This window comes from Brachyhypopomus gauderio, chromosome 16 (genome assembly GCF_052324685.1).
Source record: "Brachyhypopomus gauderio isolate BG-103 chromosome 16, BGAUD_0.2, whole genome shotgun sequence".
Lineage (NCBI taxonomy): Eukaryota > Metazoa > Chordata > Actinopteri > Gymnotiformes > Hypopomidae > Brachyhypopomus > Brachyhypopomus gauderio.
The window spans coordinates 23,229,769-23,235,768 of NC_135226.1; positions in this window are offsets into that span (position 1 = coordinate 23,229,769).

Consider the following 6,000-nt stretch of genomic DNA (forward strand, 5'->3'; position numbering starts at 1 on the left):
TATATAGACTGTGCTGGTGTGATTAGCTAAGAAATTATATAACACAATTAGCTTGATGCTAACGTTATATTGGAAATCCCATAGACATGCTAGCGGAAATTAGCATTATAATCGCGGCGTTAATTTGCTTTCTAAAACATCAAGTACAGCATACTTTCTCATGTAGAAGCATCAAAGCACTGATAAATATTTGTGATAAATGTTTGTGATCTAACCCAGCAGGCTAGAGCTACTCATTCTATGTTGTATTAAAGACTAGACTAGCTAAGTAATTTGATGCTAACGTTATACTACAAACCCATGGAAATGTTAGAGGAAATCAGCGTTTTTGTAGTCGGGACAAATAGCTTTCTAAGACCCAACATAAAGCTTAATTTATCATTCAGACAAATCTAAAGTATTAATAAATGTTTAGCAATTATACAACAACAGTGTTTGTATTTATAAAGGTCATTACCTTACCTGATTTTCCAGTCTTTAGAAATTATGGGACGATTAGTATGACGTGGCATCTGCGTAGTGAAACTCCGCCCACTGATCGAATAACACTGGCATGATTGACAGAACTTTTAGCCAATTACAGCTTGAGTAGTCAGTTTAAAGCCCAACCAATCAGAAATCGCAAATCGTAACACTGAGGGCACACAGGAGCATTTCCGACACCAGGCTACGGGGGGCGCTATACTAAATTCTGGGACAACACTGTGTAAAGCGATTTTCATGGTTTTATGGTGTATAAGGACATGGCCCCAAAATTTGAGAGGGAGCTTCTCTCACTTAGATAAGAGCATCTACAGTGCCGGAATTATGAGGACACCAGCCCTGTCCTGATAAACCCAAATGTCCTGGTAATGTCGGTATGTAATCAGGTGAAAAGTCTCTGTAAACCACATAAACCAACGCACACACACACACACACACACACACATACATACACACACTCATGCACATACACATACACACTCACTCACACAGACAAACACACACTCATGCACACACACATACACACTCACTCACACAGACAAACACACACTCATACACACACACACACACACACACACACATGTCTGAGTCCCCCTGACTCACTGTGTGAGTTTGATTAAGTTTGCACAAAGTCATAATTTGGCTGAAATAAACTGCATCCCAATTCCAATTTATTTGACAGGTGGAAATAAATTGGAATTGGGATGCCATTCAAATAAATTGGGATTGGGATGTTTTGTACTTACCAGTCCCACTTCCAATTTATTTTCCTGTGTCAAATAAATTGGGATGTCATTCATGTAGCCGGCAGTCCCCCTCCTGGCCGCTAGGGTGCACTTTGCCCAGCCATCAATCAATCAATCAAAGTTTATTTGTATAGCGCTTTTAACAACTCAAGTTGTCGCAAAGCAGCTTTACAGGGTTTACAAGGTTAACAATACTATGGGTCCAGAACCCTAATGAGCAAGCCAAAGGCGACAGTGGCGAGGAAAAACTCCCTATGATGGTGGGGAATAGGAAGAAACCTCGGGAGAACCAAGACTCAAAAGGAAACCCATCCTCCATTGGGCGGCCCGTTAACACACAAATACACAAGTCACACATAATTCACACAATCAGACTAGGTAAAAGGTAGAATTGAAAGTTCTGGGTTTTGATATTGTCACTGTAAATGTCTGTTGATGAATGCCAGGCTTTCATTCCGTGTCGGAGCAGTGATGCTGGTATTGTAGGCTCCGACTGCAGTGTTACTCCCCAGGTGAACCCCGGTATCAGCACATCCACCGGCAGCCAGACCATCCCCCAGGTGCCTGTATCCAATCGTCTTGGGTAGAGCCATGCAAGAAGATAGATAATACAGACTGAGTGGACATGAATTTAAACCACCGTTGATTTAAATGTACGTAGCTCACGTGCCAGTGATCAGCATGTGGCTCCGGCAGACTAATCTATAGCAGCATAACTAAAGGGAGAGGTTCAGAGGTGACCACAGGCATGAGGGCTCACTGAGACATTGCTTTCCAGTCAAGTCATAGTCACAAAATAGAGTGATGCCAAGACACAGCTGGATGACAGCATCAACATCTCAGATCACCAGAAATCTCAACGTCTGGGGGCCCCCAAGCCCCTACACCTTACAAGGGGAATTTTAGCTGAAGGCTTGACTAAACAGGTGAGTCTTAAGTCTAGATTTAAAGATTGGAACTGTGTCAGAGTCTCGGATTGGAGCTGGAAGGCTATTCCATAATTGAGGGGCTTTAAAAGAGAAAGCTCTGCCTCCGGCTGTAGTTTTACTAATTTTTGGAACTACGAGAAATCCAGCATTTTGGGTGCGCAAAGGGCGAGATGGGTTGTAATAATCAATGAGTTCACTCAGATATTGTGGGGCAAGACCATTTAACGCCTTATAGGTTAACAGGAGAACTTTAAATTCAATGCGATATTTAATTGGCAGCCAGTGTAGTGCGGCGAGAGTGGGACTAATATGATCGAATTTCCTAGCCTTGGTTAGGACTCTAGCTGCGGCATTTTGTACAAGTTGTAGCTTCTTTATGGACTGTTTAGAGCATCCAATTAGAAGACTATTACACAGACCCTCCAGAAAGTCGCGATGTTGCGATTTGCAACTTCAACGCAACTTCAAGCAAACCCCGCGAATTCAGGGCGGTGTTGCAACTTCAGCCAATCACCGCAACTTTCCCGCAAATTTGACCAATCACTGATGTCGTATTGATGTGACGTCGACAAACTCCCGCCTTACTTCCGTATATACGTTCAAGAGGAGCAGACTGAAAGCAGCATGAGCGACGAAAATAACGGCAAAAAGATCGGGAAAAGCAGTTTCCCGGTACACTACATGAAAGCGGGGGTAAACTGTCCAGATCCGACCCGCGAATTGATTATCTATGGCCCCCTGGATGATATTTAACTACTATTAGAACCGGCCCGCAGGCCACAGCCGCCCGATGGTGTTTTGCACGCACAAACACTACATTCCCCACAATGCCACGGTAGCCTGCGAAGTCACTGCAGCGCACGCAAGTGGCGAGGGTCTGAGATAAAGTTTATAAGTTTAAACGGAGATAAAGTTTATTTATCTCTGATCCATATCTATGGGTTACTAATTCGCTCTGGCGCCAACCACTGGCGATCGATCTCGATATAATACTTAATTTGTGTCCATTTTACAGGCCGCCCGGTAACAACTTACGTTCGCCACCCCCTCCAGGTTCAAATCTCACTTCAAGCGATCTTGAAAAGTTGGCAACCCTGATTAAATAGGTAAATAGATAATTAAAATGGACTACTAAATAGAGGAAACCTTACAACATTTACTCCCTATTGTAATGTACTCACAAAAAAGCAAAAACTCACCGCAACTTCCATCGCAATTTTTTTGAAAAACACCCACAACATCAAACATTTTAGCCCGCAACAATCACAAAAAAGGCCCGCGAAATCCTGGTGGGACTGATTACAGTAGTCCAATCTCGACGAGACAAAAGCATGAACTAGCTTCTCTGCATCAGCTAATGAAAGTAAGTGTCTCAGCTTGGCAATATTACGTAAATGGAAAAAGGCAGCCTTAGTGACATTGCATACATGTGTGTCAAATGAAAGATCAGAATCAATAGTGACACCTAAACTTTTTGCAGTAGATTTTGGTGTTACTGAAAAACCATCTAGGGTAAGGGGAATATCAGCCCAATTGCTTCTAACAGCTTTAGGCCCAAGAATCAGTACCTCAGTCTTGTCAGAATTTAGTTTAAGAAAATTAGACGCCATCCAGTTTTTAATATCCTGGACGCAGTTCTCAATCTTGAGAGTTGTGGTGGTATCATCTGGATTAGAAGATATATACAACTGAGTATCATCTGCGTAGCAATGGAAGCTAATACCATGCCTACGAATGATAGTGCCCAGTGGTAGCATATATAATGAGAATAATATGGGGCCCAGTACAGATCCTTGTGGGACACCATACTTTACTTTAGAATGCTCAGAGCATTCGTTATTTACTAGCACAAATTGGTAACGATCTGTCAGGTAGGACCTGAACCAGGAGAGTGCTTGACCTCTTATGCCAATGAGTGTCTCCAGTCTATTAAGTAGAATATTATGATCAATGGTGTCAAAAGCAGCACTGAATGTGTCCTTTATCAGAGGATATTAAGAGATCATTCAGTACTTTAGTTAGTGCTGTTTCAGTGCTGTGATGAGCTCTAAATCCAGACTGAAATAACTCTAAGACATGTTCTGTCTGTAAGAAGGAAGAGAGTTGTGAAGAAACTACTTTCTCTAAAATTTTGGATATGAATGACAGATTAGAAATTGGCCTATAGTTGGACAGTTCTTGGGGGTTAAGACCAGGTTTTTTAAATAGCGGCTTGATGACTGCAAGTTTAAATGAACTGGGAACGTAGCCCAGGCTCAGAGAATAATTTATTATAGTAAGCAACGGTTCTACATTGCTGTGCAGTAATTCTTTAAGTAGATGGGTTGGTACAGCATCTAGTATGCATGTGGAGGGTTTAGCAGATTTCACCAGTGAAATAAGCTCCTCACGACCAATTGGGGAGAAGGACTCGAACAGGGCATCAGAGCTGACCAGACAGCTGTCAAGGTGCATTGGCATGTTGACAGGCTCTGAGATAGCACTACTAATGTTTTCCCTAATTTTATCAATCTTATCATTAAAGAATTTCATAAAATTGTTACTGCTACACTCTAGTGGAATAAGAGAATTGTTTTGTTCATGACTCCTCGTAAGGCTGGAAACAGTTTTAAAAAGGAGTCCTGAATTGTTTTTATGTTTTTCTATTAAGGCCGATAAGTATAAGGACTTTGCCATATGGAGGGCATGCTTATATTCAATAAGGCTGCTTTTCCATGATAGTCTATACACTTCTAACTTCATATTTCGCCATTTACGTTCCAGGATCCGCGCGGCTCGTTTGAGGCTACGCGTGTGCTCATTGTACCATGGCGCTATTCTTCTCTCCGTGGCTCTCTTATATCGTAGTGGTGCAACTTTGTCTAAAGCTGTACGAAGGGAAGTCTCGACGTGCTCGGTGAAACGCTCTAGTCCTTCCGGAGCTACAAGTGGATCAGTGTTTGTCAGACCCGGTAAAATATCAGTGAGCGCGGCTATGGTGCTGGGTGTTATAGCTCGTTTAATTTGATAGCGAGGTGGCCGATGAACACAGTCAGTTAAACACAACTCGTATGTTATGAGGCTGTGGTCAGAAACAGCCTCACTCTGAGGAAGAATTGCTAAACTGGATATGTCAATACCAAATGACAAGACCAAGTCTAAAGTATGACTACAGTTATGCGTAGGACCCACCACATTCTGAGTGATACCCATTGAATCAAGAATTGCTTGAAAATGAATGCTAAAAGAGTCACACCGATTTTCAAAATGGATATTAAAATCACCCACTATAATCACCTTATCGGCTGATAGCACTACATGAGACAGGAAGTCTGAAAACTCCTGCAAGAACTCAGAGTATGAACCAGGGGGGCGGTAAATAGTAATTAACATAAACGACTGTGACACTTTGTTGCTTGTTAAATTTGAAACATTTGATACAGTGAGGATGAGGTGTTCAAAAGAATTAAACTTGAAGCCAAATTTTTGAGAAATGCCTATATCAGAGTCATATATTGTGGCGACCCCACCTCCTCGACCATTTGGACGGGGGTTATGGACATATCTATAGCCAGAGGGAGAAGCTTCATTTAGGGCCATATAGTCGTCTGGTCGGGTCCAGGTTTCCGTCAAGCAAAGCATGCATAGATCATGATCGGTAATCATTTCATTAACAAGCAATGCTTTAGATCAGTGGTTCTCAAACTTTTTAGACAAAGTACCACCAACTGTCAAACGAAAAACCTCCACGTACCACCTACTACCCCCCCCCCCAAAAAAAAGAAAAAGCTGTTTGGCAAGTTTAAGTTGTTGACGGGGGGGGGGGGGGGATGTAAATTGTTACCGGGAGGATGTAAAATGGA